Source organism: Balaenoptera musculus, chromosome 13 (genome assembly GCF_009873245.2).
Source record: "Balaenoptera musculus isolate JJ_BM4_2016_0621 chromosome 13, mBalMus1.pri.v3, whole genome shotgun sequence".
NCBI classification, from domain to species: Eukaryota; Metazoa; Chordata; class Mammalia; order Artiodactyla; family Balaenopteridae; genus Balaenoptera; species Balaenoptera musculus.
In genome coordinates this window covers 74,709,384-74,732,690 of record NC_045797.1, presented here as the reverse complement: position 1 = coordinate 74,732,690, position 23,307 = coordinate 74,709,384, and the positions used below count along the sequence as shown (strand labels likewise).

The following is a 23,307-nucleotide window of genomic DNA, read 5'->3' as shown; positions in this document are numbered from 1 at the left end:
GCCAACTTCCCCAGAGGGCATATTACACTGCAAATGTGCTTTGAAGCCCACCCAGGTCACCTGGGGGACCTTTCTCTGCCTCCATTCTTGTGACCAGGAGGACCCTCTGATAGAGTTGAGTGGAAGAAGTTGCTGGTTAGGCTGTCTAGATTGGTGTGGGAAGACTGACCAAAGGCTCCAAGCAGACTTGAGCATGTAAATAAGAATGATGCCTCTCCAAGTTGCCTGGAGGAGCCTGGCTCAAAATGCCTTGGAAGCAGCCACCCTTGAGTCAGATATGTCCACACCAGTATATTATCATCACCTCTAAGAAATAGAAAAATGCTGCTTTTTAGAGTCTAAACATGAAGGGGGCAACTTGGGGCATCCTCCTGGTAGACTGTGGATGTGACCAGTGAAACCAACAGAGGGCTGTTCGAGTAGTTAGGCCAGAGATGAGTGTTGAATTAGGACAGTAACTTTATCACCGGGAAAATCCTAATGGCAACACCAGCAGGCCTTAGTGATTATTGGACAGGGGCCGGCACAGAGAGGAGTTATCCTTGACTCTCAAGTTAATTGCTTGGGAAGGTGGGTAGATGATAATGCCATTCACCAGGAGGAGCAGCAGGGTTTCTCTGGAGGTGGGGAATGATAAATTCAGATTATATATGTTGAGTGTGAGGTACTAATGGAACTCTTAGAAGGATTGTCCAGCAGGAGTTGGGAACACGGTTTTGGAGCTCAGCAGAGAGGTCAGGGCCAGTGATTGAGATCTGGGAGTCATTGAAGAAGAGGACATTGTTGAACAGATGGGAGATGGCAGATGAGATCAACCAGGGAAACTGTGTGTAGAGTGAGAGGAGAGGAAGGCAGAGAATAGATCTTGGTGGAATTTCTGCATTTTCTGGGTGTGCTGAGGCCGAGGTGCTGATCAACGAATCTGCCACAGGGCTCTCATCAACCGCTCCCAGACCACTTCACCACTGGTCTGACATCATCCCAATCACCTCTCTTCCACTCTCCTCTGAAATATAGATAGATATAAATGTAGATTTAGATTTAGGTGTAGATACATAAAGTCCGATTTGTTTTTTTATTTTTTTTTTAAGTTTTTTTTTTAAATTAATTTATTTATTTTTGGCTGTGTTGGGTCTTCGTTTCTGCACGAGGGCTTTCTCCAGTTGCGGCGAGCGGGGGCCACTCTTCATCGCGGTGCGTGGGCCTCTCACTATTGCGGCCTCTCTTGTTGCGGAGCACAGCCTCCAGACGCGCAGGCTCAGTAGTTGTGGCTTACGGGCCCAGTCACTCCGTGGCATGTGGGATCTTCCCAGACCAGGGCTCGAACCCATGTCCCCTGCATTGGCAGGCAGACTCTCAATCACTTGCGCCACCAGGGAAGACCCAAGACCGATTTATTTTAAGGAATTAGCTCCTGTGATTATGGAGGTTGGCAAGTCCAAAAGCTGCAGGCTTGGCCAACAGGCTCGAGACCCAGGGAAGAGTGGTTCCAGTGGTTGCAGTTTTGACCCTGTAGCCAGTCTGGAAGCAGAATTCCTTTCTTGGGGGACGTCAATCTTTTTTTCTCTTAAGACCTTCCACTGATGGAACGAGGCCCACCCACATTATGGAGAGAGCGATCCGCTTTACTCAAGGTCTACTGATTTATTTATTTATTTTTTAAACATCTTTATTGAAGTATAATTGCTTTACAATGGTGTGTTACTTTCTGCTTTATAACAAAGTGAATGAGCTATACATATACATATATCCCCATATCTCCTCCCTCTTGCATCTCTCTCCCACCCTCCCTATCCCACCCCTCTAGGGGGTCACAAAGCACTGAGCTGATCAGGTCTACTGATTTAACTGTTCATGCCATCTAAAAGAAATACCTTCACAGCAATATCTGGACTAGTGTCTGACTAAACACCTGGGTGCTGTGGTCAAGTTGATACATAAAATTAATCATCTCAAGGTGGGGCACCCCCTGGCAGCCTTGCATCCAGGTTCAGATGAGAGTAAATAAATAATAAAGCATAACCTGTGTCTTCCTCATTGCTTTAGTGGCCAACGCCCCCTCCTTCTCTCCACACACACACACACACACACACACACACACACATGCAGGGTATGGAGGAGCAGGGGGTGTTGGTGCCCTTCTCAGGAATTTGTCCACATTTCTATCCAGTCACATTTGCTCCTTCCAACCTGATCTTTCCAGATTCTGCACCCTAATTCTCACTTCAGTCCCACTTTGGACTCTCTTCTTTGTTCTCTACTTGGAGAGTCTCCCTCAGATTTGATTCTGGTATTTGATCTATTGCACCTTCTAGCAGGTAATGGAAGCTTCAGCTCCCACTCTGTCCCATCCAGCCTCACAGGTATAAGAAGGTTTTAAGACAAAGAAATTTCTCATTTCCATTTCAAAGTTGGAAAATGTGAGATAGAAAGGAGTTAAATTACTTGCCCCAAAAATCTTTCAGAGAAATTCTAGTGCTGCCAACAACGGGGTTTTCTGCATAGCCACACCATTCCCCATCTGTGCCAGAATCCTCGGTGCATTTTTCAAGCTTAGTGTCCAAGACATCTCCAGCCTAATAAGAATAAGGTGCCCTGGGCTGGTTCCCAGCCAGGGCGGGAGTGAGCAGATACGCATTCCTTTGAAGCCGGTTTCAGATTCTGGAATGCTTTCCTGGAAACCACACAATCTCAGGAGAGATCCATCACCTCCTGAGGCTGCCTTAGGTCTAGGTCAAGACGGGCCCTGGACCTCTGAATGAGACAGTGTCTGCCCTGATTAGCAGCTTCCTGTGTGGTGGCTGCAGGATTTACTCAGAGCTAGCCTAGGCAGATCTGGCTGAAATTCAGTGCGAACTGCCCTACCTCATGCCTCTCCCCATCCTTGTCTCCCCTCACGCCCATATTTCCTCCAAAGATTTAGTCCTTGGATATCAGAATAGAAGGCCCAGGTCCCGAGGCACAAGCAGAGAAACTCTTCTTTGGGTATAGACCAAGAAACATTCTCCTGTCCAGGCCCGGGGATCGAGGTGGGCTGCCCATTGTATAATGACACCAAGATGTCTTAGGAAGGCAGCTGTGGAGGCAGTCGTGTGAGCACTGGACAAGGAGTCATGGCCCTTGAGACCATGTCCTGAGTCTGCTGTTCCCTTCCTGGTGACCTCAGGCAAGTCACAAAATCAGAAAATGGTAATACCACGTGCACCCTCGGAAATCATCTTCCCATTTGTTCACTTTAGAGATGAGGAGCCTCTAAGAGGTCACAGCAATGGCTTAAGGTCCCAGACCGAGGCGGTGTCAGAACCAGAAATAAAATGTCCCGACCAATATACTTCCTGTGAGTGTCTCTGTCCCTCCTCAATTTCTCTGGACCACAGATTTTTCTCACATGTCAAACGGGGGCCAGTAACATCTGCCTCTCAGTACAATTTTAAAGATCAAATGCAATCATGGATAGAAAACAGTTCGAAAAAAGTGGAAGTGTTGGGTTTTCAGGAGACTCTTGAATCCCAGGAGTGGCACAGTTTACCTTCCCATATCTGATACAGCCCAGCAAAGATGTAGGTATGAATTCCAGGATGAGGGATGCCAGGGATGATGCCAGCTGATGCTTGTGAATATGTCTGTTAAGATACTGAAATGCTTGTGGTCCCAGTCTCCCTGGGTGCCCTTCTGCCACCTTAGCCCCTCCCCCCGTCGTTACTGGACCTCCTCACATTCCGGGGATTAGAGGGTGAACATCTGGCACAGCAGGAGTTCTCTAAGGACCTTGCTCCAGCCCTACTGCCAGTCAGCATCCATTCTGATTGGTCAGGGTTCCTGCCATACCTATATTTTAGTTAACTATTGATATGCAACAAACCACTCTGAGACTTGGTGGCTTAAAAGGACAGTTTATTATTATCTCTCAGAGTTCTGTGGGCTAACCAGGCTCAGCTGCGTGGTTTCCCGCTTGGAGTCTCTCATGTGATTGCGGTCAGATGGTGTTGGGGTTGATGTTATCCGAAGGCTCATCTGGGCTGCACGTCTAGCTTGTTTCAGTGGCTGGCAGCTGGTGGCCGGCCATCAGCTGGGAGCTCAGTGGGGCTGTCCACCCTACTGGGGCACCTACATTTGGCCTCTCCAAATGGCTTGAGCTTCTCACAGCAGGGAAGCTGATTTCCCAGAGGGAGCATCCCGAGAGCCTGCTTGCCAAAGGCAGGAAGCCAAACTGGCCTGGTGCCATCTCCACCACATTCAACTTGTCAAAGCCGTCAAGAGCCCTCCTAGATTCAAGGAGGTGGGAGAGTGCCAAGATCAACTTGCAGAAAAGCATGTGGGTGGCAAAAATTGTTGCATTCATCTTTGGAAAATAGAGTCCGTCCCAGTCACCATGGGAAAAGCTCACCTGGCCAGCACTTGGTCTGTCTGACGTCCCCCTGCCCTTCCTGTAACAGCCTTTTCCCCTTCCCAGGAATGCCTCCATCAGCTCCAGTGGGAGAATACCCTCCCCTCTCTGGAGCTTGCTCTCCTCTGTTCTCACGTCTCCATCTGAGAAAAGAGCCGCCAGTCCCTCTACGCTCTCACACCAAAGAACTCCGCAGGTACTTTGACCAGATTCGCGTCAACTACAACATGGTGCCCTGTTTGCTGGCCAAACCAGAAGATGATATTAACCTCAGGAGCCAGTGTGGAATCTCATCCCCTGGGTGTGTGTTGGCGAGGAGGGGGTGTGGCAGGAAGCATTGCTGTCAATAGTCTTTGGGCAAAGATTGATTCCTGCCAGAGACACGAGTTCTGAGATGATGACTGAATACAGTGGTGTGTCAGGAATAGGCAATCTGAAACGGCTTTGCCTTCCCCAACCAGGTCAAGGCCCCATATGCTTGTCATCCATCCTTACCCCTGCGTGCAGGCTCGTCTATCTGGGCTGAATTCTGGGTGGTGTCTGGACAGTTCCTCTTGCTGCTCAGAAAGGCTATGTCCTCATTTTCTGCACGCCAGGGCAGGGCTTGGCATCACCGTCAGCCACCATTGCTATCTAGAGCATTCCATGTGCCTCACTTCCCTCCCCAGCGTGAAGTGTGGCTGCATCTGCAATCGGGTCCCTGCCGTGGACTTCCTAGCAATTCCCCCTGTCGAAACTTTGCCAAGCTCTCATAGGGAGAAGAATTTGCATGACCTTCCATTCCACTGAAGAAAAAGCAAGTGGCTCTTGGTCTCTCTCCCATCCACCCAACCTCCGATGTGCTTTTTAGCTGAGGGAAAATCTGTTATTCATAAAGAAAAACAAAGGATGATAAATTATAGGACCTTGTAAACTATATTAACATGAATCCGCACTTTCTTCTGGATAGTTGAATTTAGAGTGACATCGGCCAGACTCTGCAGCTTACGCAGGAATGCCAGCCTTCCTCGGTTGTTTTTCATTCTTTCGGTGTGATTTCACAAAGGCCTGGCTAAGTCCGAGGCCTCCATTGTCTCCCGGCCAGTACGTGTTGTAATCTTGTCCACAGTTTCATTACTCTCTGAATTAGGAGCTTCATTAAAATGATAAGTCTCTCTCAGCGTTGTAAATGACAAGTGACCTTCTAGCCAAATGTGGCCTCATTAGATGACAGGAAAGGATTAAATGTCAGGATGCAGGGTGGTAGGTTTTGATATTTATGAAGGTCAGATGAAGGGTGAGTATTATAATGGAGTATTCCACTTAAAGTCAGACCAGTGTTCCTGGGAACCACTGTCACGGCTGCTCTTTGGCGCTGTAAGAAGTGGATTTTCTGTAGACTTCGCTTGTATTGCAAGGTTGTGGACTGTCCAGTGTTTACATGAAGCCACAGCTATATTCTAATTATAATTGGAAGAGTGGTTGGAAAAATAACTGGAAAATGTCCAGAAATAACTTGTTTCTGCCAACTGTCTTAATCTTCCACTCCAACCAATTATTCGTTGGTTAATTGGTATTTTGCCAAAGCAGAGGTCTCAGGAGAGAGAAAGCTTTGCTCATGTGAGAATCCTTGAGATTTGGCTCTGCTGGATTTCCTGTCTTCATAGACCTTGTCTTTATCTCTTCAAGTAAATAGAAGTGTGGTTTTAAAATCCAGGCCCAGTGCAGTTCACTGGCTTGGGACTACTCAGTGGAATGAGGAAGAGGCTTTGGGTCTGCAGGGAATTGGCATTCTGATTGGCAAGAAGATCTGGAGGCAGTAAGAGCAGGAGAGAGTTGGGGATTAAGGATGCTAAGATTCACTGGGGCGGTCCATTCCAGGTCTAAGAAGTGTGTCACCTTAGGTTCCCAGCACCTTGGGGATTCAGAGAAGAGCCACCAGGTAGGATTGCATAGTATTTGCACAAGAGTACCTAATCAAAGGGATGAGCAGTGGACGAGTTTTAGCCTGTGTCCCATTTACCAAGCCCTGGTGCTTGGCTGCATCCACCTGGAGCAGGGGCTGGGAAACAATAGCCCGTGGGTCAAATCAGGTCCACTGCCTGTTTTTAAAAATAAAAACATTTTGGAACACAGCTACACTCATTTGTCAATGTGCTGTCTATGGCTGCTTTTGTGTGACAATGGAGACCTTCTAGCCCACAAAGCCTAAAATATTTACTATCTGGCCCTTGATAGAAAAAGTTTGCAGACCACTGATCTGGAGGTAGGGGCACCTTTTTCTAATTTGCAAAGGCTCTGTCTGTCTGCCAAGCCAGAACTGCATCTGAAAGATGGGGGCCGGCTTTTTCTAATTTGCACAAAGGTGCCTTGTGAACAAGCAGGCACCTTAGGATCTCTCTCCTAAGGAGGAGATCCCAGTCCTGCCCCTGAGGGTGGGGGCCTTGGGGAGCAGTGCTCACAAGGCCTCACCGCAACCCATGGCAGGCTGCTGGTGACCACACAGTAGAAAAGCCACAGGCTTGATGCGCAGAAAGGCTGTCCGGGGAGCGAAGGACTGGTTGTAGCAGCTCCCAGAGGTAAAACCAATGCTTCCCTTGCTCCTTTTCCAAATAACCGTAAAAGAGAAGGTTTGTTTGGGGGTCTTTGTCGCCGGCCACTCCATAAAGAAATGCAAACTGTCTCATGAGTTATCATCAATCACTTGTTTACACAGCGGGGCTGATTGACGCGGTTTATTTTTCTGTGGTTTTTCTTCTAATCTAAAGTGAAACATGAACTAGAGAATTCATGAGTTCCCTTCACCTTTTGCAGTCCAGAACCTGCAAGGAAGGTGACTGCTTTCACTTGTGTGAATATTATACGCCCCATCTGCATCTGGTCGCACGCATGTGAAAGATCTGATCAGCTAGGCCTGAGAACCTGCAGGAGCCCTTGTCCTCCCCAGGGCATTGATGCGCAAATCTGGACCAGTGATCTGTAGGACATCAGGCTGGATAGGAACTCAGAGTTGTTGTCTTTTGACAACTCTGGAGTCCCTCCATTGATCAGCCCCAGTGAGGTGCAGTGACTCTCCCAAGGCTTCGAAGGACCCGAGGGTACCTTCTCTCGTCAACCTCCAGTAGGCAGGATTTGAAGTCCGGGCAGGAGACCCTCGTGGTAGGAAAGAGTGCCCATGGTGGTCCAGATGGCAGGGACCTGGTGGGAATAATCATGTTCATTTCAGCATGCCCTGCACCAGGTCATTTACAAAGCTCTTCTCATTCATGATCTCATTTACTTCTCCCCACTGTTTTATGAGACTAACGCTTTCTCCCATATTCCATTAGTTGTTATATATAGTTTAGAGATAATCTCAAAAAAACCTAGCCAGATGGGATGGAATGATAAATATAATGGTCTACACAAGTTGAAGGGATGATACTATGGGTGCTTTTTACTTTTTTTGATAAAAACAAGGAAAGAAAACACCTCTGGCTTTGGGAACTGTGAAACAACGTATTTTTAAAAAGCTGACTACACAAAATCAGAACAGGAATGGCCTGGCTACAGAGAGGTCATGAGGACAGACCTGGGGGCCCATGGTGGGGGGAACTTGAATCAGGGATGAGGAGGCTGTCTTGCATGGGACACAAGAGTCCAGAGCTGCTAGTTGCCCCTCCCTGGAGGAGAGAGATAACAAGATGGGCAGGATCCTGAACCCCCAAAGCATTAGCGGGGGCCACTTCCAGGGGCTGCAGCCACTCTTGCCAGACCCCAGGGAGATACTTTCCTCTCTCCCCTGCTTCCTGGCCTTGTGCCACCAGCCTGTTGCCCACACCCTCTTGGAGGTTGTGGGAGCCCTAGAATTTGGCGTGGGTGTGTCATGCAGGATGTACACAATCCCAAGATTTGTTTGGAGCCAAGTTGCCCGGTGCCCCCCATACCCACGCTCACACATGCCTACACATATGCTCATGGTATTACTCACGCTGTATTGGCTACAGAGTCTTTTGTGGGAGGGCGGCTGGCTCTATTTCAATTAACAGTTTCTTCATAAATAGGATGCGTCAAGTAGCCGTACTTGGCAAGTGAATGAAATCCTGCAAAGTAAGTTGGGGAGTAGCAATACTCTTAAGACACACTGGGCTGGATATGCTTTCCTATGTGCGTGTGTGTGTGTGTGTGTGTGTGTGTGTGTGTGTGTGTGTATGAGACATTTTGACTGAATGAGGCAGGCTTTGAGGCCTGGGAGAGGATGGGAACGCTGGGACATTTTGTGGAAGCCACCTCTTGTTCTATGAGTCCCAGCTTTGGGGCTTTGGGAAAGGCTCTTATTTATTTGGGAGGTTTGACTGGGCTTCTGCCCTGTTCAGTGGCAGCAGAAGAATCTGATGGTCTGTAAAGGTCTGTCCTGCTCGGCAGTAGAGAACAACCAAAGTCCCTTACATTCAAGTTGTCTATGAAATGCACACTCAGCTCCAGTTGGAAGCAATTCTGGAAGGAAGCTTTGTCTTTGCAAGGCCAGTGGTTGATGAGTCCTCTGAGCGTCCTTCCCTGCGTTCCTCTCCCTCTCCCTGGGAGTTGGCTGAATCATTTGACTTTGGTGGAGGCCACCTAGGGCTCCAGAGCACCAGAGCTGCAATTTCCGGAGTCCAAGAGCCAGGATTATAGTTCTGTTGCTGCTGCTTTTTCCCCTTCTTCTTCTTCTTCTTTGGCCGCGCTGTACGGTTTGTGGGATCTTAGTTCCCTGACCAGGGATTGAACCCAGGCCCTCGGGAAAGTGCAAGGTGTCCTAACCACTGGACTGCCAGGGAATTCCCTCCGTTGCTTCTTATAAGGAAAGAACCCAGTCCTTGGGTTGTCTCAGCTGGAAGAAGGCGCCTCCTAGGATTCACTTCCCCTGAAGTCAAAGCCCAGCATTCTAAGGGTCCTGGGCAGTGCTGGGGGGCAGGGGTGAGCCCTGGTGTATGGCGGGAGAGATCAAGACAGACTCCAGCCCTTCCGAGGGGCCAGAAGTGTTTCTTAAGCACTGGAGTTCTGCGCTGTGATTAGCCTAGCCGTGGAAAGCACAGATGCTCACATGTACCAAGTCTTTTTCTGAGTCAGTTTTATACAGTGAATGTGTCCATTTATCCCTGCGCAAGTACACTGCTGACTGACAAGTAGGGTCCCCCCGCCCCGTTCCCATTCCTCAAGCGATGCCTCTTCCACCTCCCTCCCTCCCCAGGCCTCTTCTTTAGGGAGTCTTCCCTGGTCATCCCAAGTCAGAGCCCTCACCCTCCGGTAGTCCAGAGTATCCTTGGTCTTTGCCAGGAGCGCCTGACAGGGTGAAGGCCAGCACGGGAAATAGCCCAGCTTTGCTTCCAGACTTTTCCTATAGAAGGTCTTCTCTCTCCTAAGGAACTGTAAACTGTAAGCTTGACCAGTTTTGGGGAAAAAAGGACTTAGACCCAGGAGCTTAACCAGGTAGATGGGGTTGATGGAAGTGAGGTCATGTGTGATCGGGACACCTTATTAGGAGGGTCACACTGACTTTGCCCAGCAAGTGCCCAAAGTATGGTGTGATCCAGGCCCCAGATGCTTGGTGGATGGGTCTCTGCTCTTCCCAATGTCCCAGGGCCTTCTGTCTTGCCATGGGTGTAATGGAAAGTTTTAGGTCCCAAGGCTACATCTTTGTTAAAATCATTAGTATTTCAAAGAGATTATTTATGCCAACAACTGTTCATCTTTTCCCTTAAATGACCTGAGGCCTTGACCACAGTCACTTTTACCCCGGCTTCCTTTGGCCTCTGAGATGTGGAGGGTGGGCAAGGGTTTCCTGACACTCAGAGGGCCTTTGAGAACCAATTACACAGCAAGGAGGTGAGGGGTTCATAGGGAGTTTGGCAGGGGATGGGGCATTTGTCTCTCCAAAGACCACATGAATGACTTTTATTATCTGATACTTGGACTGCATTTTCTTGCGCTATTGGACATCACCAAACATTTCTGGGAGCAAGGGCAAGACAAATATCAGTCTCTAGCCATTTGGTATAAAGTTTTTTCCTTCTTTCTTTGGTTTCAGTGTCTGCTGCCTCTTATAATTCCTGGGTAATCAAAAGGCATCTGACTGATAAAAAATATTTCTCTCTGTAGCCCAGAAGCAGGAGTTCAGAGACAGTCTTTGCCAAGAGTACATAACTGCATAATGGCTGGCATGTGTGGCAAGGGCTTAGTGGTCTTGCTGGCAGAAGAACCCATTAGTCGAAGGAAGATGGAAAAGACTTAACTTGGCCAACAGTCGTTTGGATTCTCACTCAGAGCATGGGAGAGCACAGGACATATTGCGTGGGAAAAATATGATTTGGAGGGACTAAGCATGGTCCTTAAATCTCTCAAAGGGAAGAAGGAGAGGAAATAGGCTGTGTGGCCCAGAGGACAGGGGTAGGACTTGCAAGACGGCAGTTGTGTGGAGAGGCAGATCTGACACCAACAGAAGGCAGAACTTTCTAATGGTTGCCTCCAGTTCTGGGGAAAGACAGCAGAAGCTGGGGGAATACTCATCCCTGATGTTGCTAAGAGTGTTCCTATGATGCGTAAGACCTAAGAAGCCAAATGTGCAAAAGACCATACAATCTGGTGGTCCTTAATAAAATTACACACACACCAAAAAAAACCTGATTAAAGACCTGACCTTTTAAAAAATAACGATCTTGCTCACGTTTAGTGCAAAAATAATGAAGCAGGAGGAAGGAGGAAAGAATGGTACAAGTTTAGAAATTTACGAGACATTTGATTATCATGTATCTTGTAAAAGAAGTGATGATTGTTCATCCAAGATTAGAGTAATACTGGCAATCTTGGTCAGTACTTGATCTTCTTCTTCAGCTCAAGGGTGAATAGCTCCTACTTGAACAAAGTCAAGCCAGTCCTGATGTCTTGAAGGGAAGGGTCCACAGGATAGGTCCCTCTGGGAGATGAGGATGGCTGTCTCAGTTTCCATCTGTACCTCCATCCACACATAGCCTGTTCCCAATGCATATAATGGCAGCCAGGCCAAAGAAGGCTCCCAAGTGCCTCGCTGCATGGCAGACCTCAAAGGCCCGCCTGGTGTCCTCCATCACCCCCGACCCCAGCCCCGCCACGTGTCTCCTCATCTCTGCGATAATGCTAGTTGCTGGGATGCAGTCCCACCCTTCTGCTGCTACACAAAGGGCACACTCAGGCACCTCGACAATAAAAGCAACTTGAAGGGAGACCAGCTGTACTTATAAATAAACATCCCAAGCACATTAATCTGCTGAAGGTTTTTATGAGGGGAAGCATAAAATTTCAAATAAAGGGCTAATGGGAAATATGTCCAAAATGTTGGAACTGGTGATGCTCTACAGTAGGGAACTGCCCAGATAGAGCCATAAAACAAAATGTAACTAACAGCTGATTCAGTTTTAAAGCCTCAGCCCTCTCACTCCCACACCTGAGTTGTATATTTTATCTGAAGGGCTGTTTCATGTTCCAGAATCAGCTCTGTTTGCAAGCGAGCTGTCACAGTTTTATGGCCTCGACTTTAAAGAGTAGGACATTTCTTTCCTGGAGAAGAAGGCTAATAGGAGGTAAAATGCAGGGATTATGGGCTCTCCCACAAATCCAGGCTAGCAGATGCGCCTCTTTTCTGTAATCAAAATGAATGTTTTCTTTGGACCCAGCTAGGAAGGCCCCTTAAAACATCCCAGGAACAGGAGACATGCACCAGGCCAGATAACAGATTGGAAGCAGACGGTGAGGAAAGCAGGTGCCTAGCCCTTTGGAGTACCTGCTCCTTTCCCCCTTCAGGACAGGTAATTTAAAAAAATGACAAGGTGATTTTCTTTTTTTCAGTGAAAAATGGGAGATGGCATATGGTTAGCATTGCTCCCTGCCCTGCCCTTCACCTCCGTTAACGATCTGCTTTCTTCCCCCGGCTGGGGCTATGAGGAGCTCTGTTTTGCATTCTTTTCCTCCTTAACTTTGTACCAGGCCATTCGAGTCTGCAGGGGAGGACACCCCACAAATAAGAGCCTTTGGAGTAGTGGAGAGAGCTTGGATTGGGGAATTAGAATGGGCTCAGGTCCCTATTCTGCCACTTACCTGCTTTGTTGGACCTCAGGCAAGTCTCTTATTTTCCATTTTTCTCATTGGGAATAAAAGGAAAAAACCCACCACCATCACAGGTGCATTGTGCGCATTGCGTGGTGGCCCCAGTGAAAGCTCCTTTTGGGGCAGAGTCTGACTGCCAAGGGTCAGAGTTAACAGTTGATCATGAACAAATACTTTCCCTTCTCTGAGCCTCAGTTTTCTCATCTGTAAAACAGGGATAATAACCCCTCACAGGGTTGTTAAGAGGATTAAAGGAGATTTGCACAGGAAGTGCTTAGCAGAGTGCCTGCCACGTGGTAGGCACTCAGTCTTGACCATCATTGCTATTATTTAAGCAGAGATTAGGTTGTTTGGCATACAGTCTGACTCACCCAAACACCACATGGCTTAAGTTCAGTAAAGGCAAAACCAGGCACTCCATACCCTGCTCCCCTTGCTCGTGATGGAGCCCTTGTTTGATTACAGTTTCAACCATCTCTGGCCTTTGGCTGCTTCTCACTCTCGGGCCAGCCCGTACACTTTGGGCTCATCACACGAGCTTTGTTTACCAAGATGGGTGACACTGCATACTGTCCTAGGATTTGACTTGGACACCCCTTGGGCTGTTTCAGCCCCCAGATGCCTCAGACAGGGCCTCCTATGTTAGCTCTAATCCCTGCATCCCACATACCAGCTCTGCACTGCTCTGCTTCTCTCAGGTGGGTGACCTCAACCCTCCATGAGAAGAATAAATGCTTAAAGTTGGGCAGGAGTTAGTGCATCCTAGATCTTTCCCCTCCATTCCTACATGGTGGGCCAAACACTACTTTCATCACCTGCTCTACTCACTCCAGTTTGACAGCAACACAGAGCAAAAGAAACACAGGCAAAATAAACAGACTTGCTAACAGCAATGGGAAGAATGGCAGCTCCGAAGATAGTGCCGACGGTGTAAGTTTATGACCCACTCCCAGCATATTCCCTCGACGGGTCACTCCTCCTCTAGGCTGAAATCAACTCATCTCACCCTCCTTGCCCACACTGCCTGCTTCATTGCTACCTCCTGTGGCTCTTTAGTTTTCTTGATTTTTTTTTTTTTTTGGTGCCATCTCCCAAGTGAGACTGAATTTATGGAGGGGGGATACCATGGTCTAAACCTCCTTGTTCCCTGTATCTCCCATCGCAGAGCAGAAGCTTAATGAAGACTAAAGTAAGGGAGCCCAGGCCACGTGGAAAGGCTGCGCTGGGGGTGTTCAGCTGAGGTCCCAGTTTCCTCCCTTAAGGGAGGAAGCCTCAGAGACTTCTCCTGCCCCAGCCACTGCCTGCCCACAACGGCGTGAGGGACCTGGATGAGAACCGTCTAGCAGAGCCCATTCAACTCCTCGACCCATGAGAAATAATAATAATAAGGGATCGTTGTTTAATGCCATTGGGTTGGGGTGGCTTGTTGAGCATTAATAGATACTTAGATCACTGATCACTTAAACAGCTCTTTTGGCTATTTGTATGGTCATGAGAGCCACAAGCCGTGCCCTTTGGAGAGGCCTGAAGTGCCGCCACCAGCTGGTGGTGGGCAGTGGCTCCAGGCTGTAGCAGCAGCATCCTGCCCGACCTGCATGCCGGACCTCAGGATTGCCAGAGACCTTGGACTATGGGATTCTTCTGGCTGGCCACCTTGCCTGGGGAGGCGTTGGCTGCCTGGCCCTTGGGGAGCGACCTACCCTTCCTTCTCCAGCAGAGCTGGGAAGATATCCAGGGCCAGCTGTGTGCTTTGGAAAGCTACTTCTCTAGTTCCTCGGCTCTCTCCCCTGTGCAGGAGTATACGATTAACCTCTAGTTTTACATCCTGGAACTCCAAGTACCATATAAGGTTCAATGTTTTTCAGGTGCAAGTTCTTTATTTGGCTTTTTGCAACTGAATACAACAACAAAATTTGAACATGCAGGTCCTCATGGGGTGAATCTGGGAACCACAAGAGTAAAGGGGTTTCTAGTTACCCTCTGGCTTGTGCTCAAAGCCCTCACTGGGTGAGGGCTGAAGAACAGGTGTGAAGTCCCAGATTATGCAGTGGTCTGGGAATGGAGACTTGGAAGATAGGACTGAGGTTCCCCAGAATTACAGTACATGCTGTTAGCTAGCAAGCAGCTGGTCAGACAGAAAGGAAGGCCAGGGAAGGCTGCCATGAAGTTGTGTGATAAGCATGGTACAGTCTTTCAAGGTGTGTTTTCAGCAACTATACTCAGCTGTCAGCCCTGCTATGGACTGAATGTGTGTGTCCCCACCCCTCCAAATTCATGAAGTGAAGCCCTAATCACCAATGTGATAGTATTTGTAGTTGGGGGATAGTTAGGTTTAGATGAGGTCATGTGGGTGGAGCCCCCATGATGGATTAGTGCCCTTACAAGAAGAAGAAGAGACCAGAGCCCTCTCTGCCATGGGAGGACTCAGCAAGAATGTGGCTGTCTGCAAATCAGAAAGAGGGCCCTCCCCAGACACTGAATCTGTTGGCACTTTGATCTTGAACTTCCCAGCCTCCAGAACTGTGAGAAATGTTTGTTGTTTAAGCCACCCAGTTTATAGTATTTTGTTATAACAGCCTGAGCTGACTAAGCGAAGCCCTAAAACCCTACTTTTAACTTTGTCTCATGGGCCCAGGTGAACCTAAGAGAACATCTCCTCCAGCCTGATCGGCTCACAGGTGAAAGCCCTCGTGACTTGGGGACTTGCTCAAGGTCACAAAGCTGTGTGGAGAATGCCCTCCACAACGTGAGCATCCTACCACAGCAAAGCCTTGGCTTTTAAGTCAGAAAGACATTGGCTTTTACTGGTCACTGTGTCCATCTACACTGAAGAAAGTAGAGAACAGAGTCCATTATCCAGCTAATCCACCAAGCAAACCCCATTGATAAAAGAGGGAATTTCTTGACAGGGATTGGTTCTCTATAGGGATTGGAAATCCCTGGATGTATGCTCAGGATTCCAGGGCACTTTGTAGGAATACAGCCAGACACATCAATAATCATGCCCCTGTGTAACAGAGTCCAGTTCTCTTGTAGCTTTTGAATTCACAACAAGCCCAATTTCAATGGCTTTGCAGACAGAATACTTAAGTTCAAGTTCTGACTCTAATACTACTAACTGTGTGATTTTAGATAAGCTACTTAACCTCTCTGTGCCTCAGTTTTCTCACCTGTAAAATAAATAATAGTAGCGCCTCCCCCATGGGATTGTTGTAAGGATTTTTATTTCACACTCTATCTTAGAGAAGTTCCTGGTTGTTAATTGCAATGCTATTGTTTGTCATTATTTTTATCTGAAACTTTAGTTTTCATTGTAACTAGCCATGGGGAGCTTGTAGCCCACAAAGGTTACACAGTGGTGTGTTTTGTGTTGACAGCATGTTGTTTAATAAAAATTAGAATTTGCATGTGCTTGATGTGCTTGATGGGGTACCCGCTCTCCACCTTGTCACAGTCTCCACCACTCACATTTCAGACATTTTTGTTACCGGCCAGGTCCCTGTAGACCCTAGGGTTTATAACTTATGGTCTATTAGGAAGATTAATTGGACAGATTAGGACAGAGCATTCATGGGTGTAAGGGTCTCCGGTAAGGGAGATGAGGTTTGAAGTCAGTGAAGGCATTCTTGGAGTGCACCATGGTAGCGGTCAACCACATTCCCTCTTCTCCTGCTGCTGCACCCATGCGTGTGGTGGAAATGACAGAAGCCAGAAGAGTTTGAAGCAGTGACTGCCCAGAACAGACACTTGCGGGCGCCAATATTTCAGTCCTAGTCTGAAGACTGGAAAAGACCAATGTCCCAGTTCAAACAGAGGGGCAGGAGGAGTGCCCTCTTCCCTAAGAAAAGGTCAGCCTTCCTGTTCTATTCAGGCCTTCAACTGATTGGATGAGGCCCACCTACGTTAGGGAGGGCAGTCTGCTTTACTCAGTTTACTGATTCAAATGTTAATCTCATCCAGAGACACCCTCACAGACACACCCAGAATGACGTCTGGCCAAATATCAGGTACACTGTGGCCCAGTCAAGTTGACATGTAAAGTCAACAGTCACACATAGCCTCATGGATGCACCCCTGGTTCGCAGCTGTACAGTCTGGCCTTGTGGGCAGTGCATGCTGTGTGGCTTCTTCAGCAGCAGCACTGATCCCTTGGCAGTGTTGGATATTCCTGCTCCTGACGGGGGCCGTGCATTGTGATGCCTGCCCTTTGGGGGCAGTCTTTAGCTCCAGGAGTGGAGTTCTGTGACAGAGGCTTCCCACTGATGAATGGCCCACAGTGAACAATTTCTCTTTGCTGTGGTTTCCTCACAGGATGTTTATCTCCAGATTCTAGTGGGATGGAAGGGCTATTTCAACAGCTGCCACAGTGGCTGGGGAGCAAACAGTCAGGAGGCTGTGGCTTAAAGGTCCTTTGTCTTCATTCGCAGCTCTGAAGCAGGTGCTCTGAACACCAGGGCATGCATTTTCCTGTCCTCAGACATGTCTGCCTCTACCGTAAGAATTTAGCAGACCCAGCCTTTTAGTTCATGAGGTTTGTCCTCATCTCCGATCCCTCTTTTACACTTAGCTCTTCTGTGTGTGTTTGTTTTGGCCTCTGGCTATTCGAAACCCACTATCTTGAGGGCCCACAAGGCCCGTCACCTCCCATCAAGAGCCTCAGCTCCAAAAGCAGCCTCTTTCCAAACCTACCACATCATGACAGCAGCTCCCCACTAGGTGAAAGTCATCCATTAAAGAAAATTCACATTAAGTAGGAAAAGATAGATAGTCTACCTTACTCATCCTATGGGCCCTTATCATCATACAATGATGCAGTGAAAAGTGGGTCTCCTACTCACCTTATCCCCCATCTCCCAGTTTGTCTAAAGGAACCAGTTTCTTATGTGAACTTCTAGAAGGAGTCTGTGCATATCTAAGCACATATATTATTTTCTTTAAGGACATGGTAGCATTCTGTACAAAAAATTTTGTATCTTTATTTCATATTACTTTCCTTGGAGGTCATTTCATATTAGGACATACAGAACTACCTAAATATATTTATAGCTCTATATTATTATATTGCATTGATGTACTTTGATTTATTTTATTAGTCCTCTATCGATGTACATTTCGGTTGGTTTCAATCTTTTGCATTTACAAAAACAATACTGCCATGAATATCACGTATCTCAAATCTGTAGGATAAATACCTAGAAGTGCATTTGCTGGGTCAAAGGTAATTGCCTTTCGAATTTTGATTCCTATTGCCTAACTGTCCTCCATAAAAGCTATGCCATCGCCCCAGCAATGTCTGAGGATGTTGATTCCCCACATTTGTACCAATACAACGTGGTGACAAATTTTTTGACTTTTGCCAGTTTGATAAGTACAGAGTGATATTTCATGGTAGTTGTAATTTGGATTTTTATATTGTGAGTGAGGTTTTGCATCTTTCACATATGTTTGTACGTGTATCTGAATTTCCTTTTCCATGCATGGTCTGTTCATATCTCCTCTCATTTTTCTTTTGTACTATTGCTCTTCTTCTACTGACTTATTTGAATTTATTGGAAGCGGGGGAGGATTTCCCTTCTCCATGCTTTATATTTCCAAGTGAAAGGACATCAGTAAATGTAAATCTTGTCCTCTTTCTGACCCCCCACCCCCTCACTCACTCAGCTGTGGGGGAGAGAAGTAAATTATCTGATTGGTAAGTTTGGGAGGAGGAAGTGAACAGGCCTTGCCTCTCTCTCCCTGCCCTTTGGAATCTGCCTGCCTGCAGAACACAGGTGCTCCTGGTGGCCCTTGGCTCTGCAGTCAACTTAGCAACAGAGGCCCTGCCCTTGCCAGGTGAGGCCTGCAAGTTTCCACAGTTGCCTGTGATCTGGGGGCAGATCTGCTTCATCCCAGGGTCTGGTATTAGGAAGCCCATTGTTTGCATACCTAAATTATGTTCTTCAAAACTCTGTGAGTAATAAAGCTGGTTTGGGGTCCTCATTTACCTATTCCTGTGTCTATTACAAGTTGGTTTGGAATTTTGGTGGGAAAAGGGATACTAGTTATTAGATCTCTCAAACTCTAAAGGAGCTTTTTAAGTCTCAAGGAAATTAATCTTTTACCTGTGATATAAGTTCCAATATTTCTTCTAGGTTTCATTTATCTTTGCTTTTGCTGTTTGGTGTTCGTCTTCTTAATATGGAAATCTAGTCAAAATTGTCGACCTCATATTTTATGGATATTGAGGTTTTGTGACATGCCTAAAAAGGCATTTCCCCCTGATGGATTATAAAATATATTTCCCTGAGTTTCCTTCATCTGCTTTTGTTTTTCACGTTTAATCCTTGTGAGGTCCTTCCTGGGGTGGCAGGCTACCGGGAGCCTGGACTGACTCTGAGAGAATGGGTCTTTTGGAGGTGGCAAAAGGAGGAGGCCCAAGGGGACACCTAGCTCCATGTATGTGCTTGAGGTCGGCACTGTGTGGTGTGCGCAGTTATGGATCAGACAGAGGTCTCCAGAGCAGCCTGAGCACTTCAGCAGCCACGGCGGGAACGAGGAAGAGCCCCAGTAGCCTCCATCCGGGGCCCAGGAAGGGAAGGGGCTTTCTTAGCCCACCCCGCGAGTTAGGTGGCAGCAGGATTAGCGCCCAGGCCTCCTAACCACAAGCTAAGGCCTTGTTTTCTGGACTTGGCGGCCCAAGTCCAGCTTGATTTCAGTTGAACCAGAGAGCTCAGGGGACAGCGTGCCCAGGTCCGAGGTTGATGGGCCCACTTTTCTCCCGAGGTCTGCTGTACAGTCTGGACCTGGCCGAGCTCTGACTCCTGCTCCGGACGCCAGGTCTGCTGGGATGACTAGAAAACCAAGGCAGGGCTGCAACCATGGCCTCCAAGAGAAAAGTGGTGATTTGTTTCCTTTCCTTTGGGTAAAATCAACAACAGCCTGCAAACATGGGATCACTTAGAGACCAAAGTCTTCCTGCATCGGGTACTTGTTACTCTGTAAGTTCCTTTCACATGTGATAAAGGAACATGCCTTCGGGGGAGCAGGGCGGGCTGTGTGCTTCTCTCCTCTCAGCCCCTCGTCACTCAACAACCTGAGGACCAGGTTTCTGAGCAGCTCAGTGTCGTCCCACCTGTCTACCAGCAGCCCCTCCCTCCTCCCACCAGCACATCCTTGAATGATGAAAAGATCTCTAATGTTTTGGTTTTCATAAGCATAGTTAAACACTGAGAAGTCCTTTGGTCCTTCTCGGATTCTTTTTAGATGAATTAGGGTGGGTCTGGATGAGTGTGAAGATGCTTTATTATAAGTGTTCATGTGCTGTGCGTATGTTTACATTTTATGTATTAAATCTTGTAATATATCTTCTCCCAGTGATAAGATCAATTCTATGTGTTCTTTGGTGTTGTTTCTTCTTAGCTTTCTTCCCTTCCTGCTCAGAGAGCCCTGAACAGCCTCCACTAGGGCTACCATATACAGTTGTGTAGGTTGTGCACTGCACAACTCTGAGCGGTGCCATTGATTTTACAGTCTGTAAGCTGAAAGACACCCCTGGACTTATGGACTATGGCAGCCCTTTCTCCATCCATTGTGCTCATAATTTACACAGGCAATTCTAATGCCTTTATATAATGAATGACTCATATGCTATATCCCAGAGCCACATGGAAATATTTCTTGGATTACCTGTTCTGGATTATCCATGCTTAATTCTTCCACTAATGTATGTGATCGAGAATTACTCCCACTCTTTTAGTTGAGCTGAATGAAGAGGATAAGGGGAAAATGTCAGATTAAACTGATCCACACTAAGGTGTGAGTGACTAATATGCCACCCAGGCCCTGGATGTATCTGGGAAGGCTATTTCATTTCAGAAAGGGATCTTATTCAGTAAAAGCAAGATTTTGTTTGTAAAAATCACAACTAGGTGGGCAGAGGAGGGAGGAACTTATGTCAGGGTGGGAGCAGATTTGAGGGTAGGACCCTTTAAGGCTCTCACTCTCTTCTGTTGCTCTAGGACCAATCAGCTCAGCAGCCTACAGGCTCGGGAGAGCCTTTCTGCAGAGGGCATTCTCAGTATTTCTTCTCTTTGGCAAATCCGCTAGTGTTGTCAGCTTCCTACCTCCTGCTACGGCAGCAGAATAGGCCTGAGAATTGTTCTTCATGACCTTGACTGCTGGGAGTTGCAGATACGACTTAAAGTCAGCCAATCAAATGCACCCATTCAGAGCCAGAGCAAGGGATGTCAAGGAGCAGGTGCATTTAGAATTCTCTCTGGCCGAGGGGGAAGTGCTTGGGGTTGAGGTTCAGTGCCCTGTGGCAGCAGAACTGAGACGCGAGCATCCAGCCGCATGGTGGCCTGGTCTGGCAGACCCTGACTGGCCATGCTCAGTTCCAGCCTGTTTCCTGATTCTGATTCTCCAGATTTCCTGTGGATTCTGTAGGCTATCTGACATCCATCCCCAAAATCCCAGATCTGCTTACCAGAGTCAGGTTCTGTCGTATGCACCATGAATCCTGAGAGAAATCCCCTCTGCTCACAAAGTCCTGAGGTCTTTTTTTTTTTTAAATAAATCTATTTATTTATTTATTATTTTTGGCTGCGTTGGGTCTTCGTTGCTGCGTGCGGGCTTTCTCTAGTTACGGCGAGCGGGCTCTGCTCTTCGTTGCAGTGCACGGGCTTATTGCGGTGGCTTCTCTTGTTGTGGAGCATGGGCTCTAGGTGCGTGGCCTTCAGTAGTTGCAGCACGCGGGCTCAGTAGTTGTGGCTCGTGGGTTCTAGAGCGCAGGCTCAGTAGTTGTGGCACACAGGCTTAGTTGCTTCGCGGCATGTGGGATCTTCCCAGACCAGGGCTCGAACCCATATCCCCTGAACTGGCAGGCGGATTCTTAACCACTGTGCCACCAGGGAAGTCCCAGTCCTGAGGTCTTATTGAAGTCAGAGTGATTCTCTCTGGCGAGCAGTGATGTGCTGATGAACTATCTTTCTAGGAAAAAAAAAGTCCCCGATGTGTGGCATTTGGCATTTGCTGATTTCCATGGTATAAATATTCCCACCACAGTCAGTTTCATAATACCAACCTTTAAACACCTGACTAGCAAGGTTCCTGAATATTTAACAACAGGCTGTCAGGGGGCAGGACGAGCCAGCTTCAGCATAGCACGGCCATCAGAATGTGGTCTTTATCGCCAAAGTTTAGGGTTTGCCAGACTCTGAGTAGGTGGTATGTAAGAAGGGCAGTGGTGAGCAGTGGCCAGTCCCCAAACTGGGACAGAGAGCAGAGGCAAGGCCTGGGCTGCTGGCACTCCCTCAGGCCAGGAAGAGCCCCTTTCCTCTACGGGTAGGGGAAGAAACCTTTCTTTGCTTTTAACCTAAACCTTGACTGACTGCTAAACTGATTACTAGGGTGCCAACGGCTGGACAGTCGGCGGGGTGGCCGCCCAGCTCCACCAGCCCGGAATGTGCGAGGCGGCGGGTTTCAGGATGACTTCGTGCAGGTCTCCAGTTTGAAGGACCAGATGCTCCCTTCTATGAGGTCACCCTGACAGCTTCTCTGGGGACACTGGACACCCTTGCTGACATCCCAGACAGAGTGGTGCAGGGCGGAGGCCAGAAGCAGCTGACCACTTCGACCAGTAACTGGAAGCTTTTGAATTTCATACTCCAGCATGTGACATACACAAGCACAGAGTACCAGCGCTGCAGGGTGGATGTGATGAGTCTGGAGTCCAAGTCCGCAGTGGCCAAGTTTCCAGTGACCATCCGCCTTCCTGTTATGCCCAAGTTATATGACCCTGGACCAGAGAGGAAGCTCAGAGACCTGGTGAGCATTGCCACCAAAACTCTCCTCCGTCCCCACAAGCTCATGACCATGCTCCAGAGCATTCGTGAGCATTACCCAGACTTGGCCGTGATCGTGGCTGATGACAGCAAGGAGCCCCTGAAAATTAATAACAACCACGTGGAATATTACACCATGCCTTATGGGAAGGGTTGGTTTGCTGGTAGGAACCTGGCCATATCTTAGGTCACCACCAAATACGTTCTCTGGGTGGACGATGACTTTCTCTTCAACGACAAGACCAAGATTGAGGTGCTGGTGGATGTCCTAGAGAAGACGGAACTGGACGTGGTAGGCGTTCAGTGTGCTTGGAAATGTGTTCCAGTTTAAGCTGTTCCTGGAGCACAGTGAGAATGGGGGCTGTCTCCACTGGCGGTCAGGGTCTTTCCGGCCCCTGGATGGCTTCCCCAGCTGCGTGGTGACCAGTGGTGCTGTCAGCTTCTTCCTGGCCCACACAGAACGGCTCCAAAGAGTTGGCTTTGACCCCCGCCTACAGCAAGTGGCTCACTCAGAGTTCTTTATTGATGGGCTCGGGAGCCTGCTTGTGGGGTCCCGCTCAAATGTGACTGTAGGTCGCCAGCCCCATTCTCCAGTGGCGGACCCAGAGCTGACAGCCCTGGAGAAGAGCTACAACGCATACTGGACCAACACCAAAGCTCAGGTCTAGTTCAAGCTGGCTCTCCACTACTTCAAGAACCATCTCCAATGTGCCACATAAAGGTTGTCTGGGCATCGGAAAAGCGCTAGGCTGACTGGTTGCAGGTATCTAAAACAGAGGAACTGGTGGATGGCCTATCAAAATTTGAACTCCTGGGTTTCCCTGGTGGCGCAGTGGTTGAGAATCTGCCTGCAAATGCAGGGGACACGGGTTCTAGCCCTGGTCTGGGAAGATCCCACATGCCGCGGAGCAACTGGGCCCATGAGCCACAATTACTGAGCCTGCGCATCTGGAACCTGTGCTCCGCAACAAGAGAGGCCGTGATAGTGAGAGGCCTGCGCACCGCGATGAAGAGTGACCCCCA

The 23,307-nt window shown here is 48.2% G+C and overlaps 1 pseudogene; it reads left to right on the top strand.

The window, feature by feature from the left end:
* LOC118905794 overlaps window positions 1–23,003 on the top strand; it is a 31,738-nt pseudogene extending 8,735 nt beyond the window's left edge.
* Window positions 23,004–23,307: the final 304 nt, after the last annotated feature.